The sequence below is a fragment of the Lupinus angustifolius genome, chromosome LG03 (assembly GCF_001865875.1).
Source record: "Lupinus angustifolius cultivar Tanjil chromosome LG03, LupAngTanjil_v1.0, whole genome shotgun sequence".
Classification (NCBI taxonomy): domain Eukaryota; kingdom Viridiplantae; phylum Streptophyta; class Magnoliopsida; order Fabales; family Fabaceae; genus Lupinus; species Lupinus angustifolius.
Genome location: NC_032011.1, coordinates 15,353,575 through 15,354,324, shown reverse-complemented (window position 1 = coordinate 15,354,324; position 750 = coordinate 15,353,575).

Genomic DNA, 750 nt, shown 5'->3' with positions numbered 1-750 from the left:
TTAAATACCTGCTTAGAGTAATCGGTTACTTACTTCTGAGTAATCGGTTACTCTACCTTAAAATTTAAAAAATGACAAACAGCAGGTTTGAGTAACCGGTTACTCAAAGTGGGTAATCGGTTACTAACTCTAAAAAATACATTATGTAATTTTAGAGGTATGAAAAAAAATTTAACCCAAAAATAGAAGCATATAACATAAATGGACATAATTAAGTTCAAGTAGGCATGAGATAACATGGTGAAGCATACACATAATCATATAAAAGCATTTTTAGGACAAGTAAGCTTCATCAAGAATGCCTAGTTCAAGTCTAATTTTAAAAAAAAGATTCTTTTGCCAAAGGTTTAGTGAAAATGTCTGCTAGTTATTTATGAGTATCAACAAATTCTATAGATACATCCTTCTTTTGAACATGGTCCCTTAGAAAGTGATGTCTTATATCTATATGTTTGGTTCTAGAATGCATAATCGGATTCTTTGTGAGATTAATAGCACTAGTATTATCACATTTCAGCGGAGTGCAGCCTAAGTCTAAGCCATAATCTCGTAATTGTTGCTTAAGCCACAACACTTGGGCACAACAACTACCTGCTGCTATGTATTCAGCCTCAACAGTGCTTAGAGCTACACATGCTGGTTTCTTGCAAGACTAAGAAACTAAAGCATTGCCTAAAATATGACAAGTACCACTTGTACTTTTTCCCTCAGATTTGCATCCAGCAAAATCTGAATCCGAGTATCCAACCA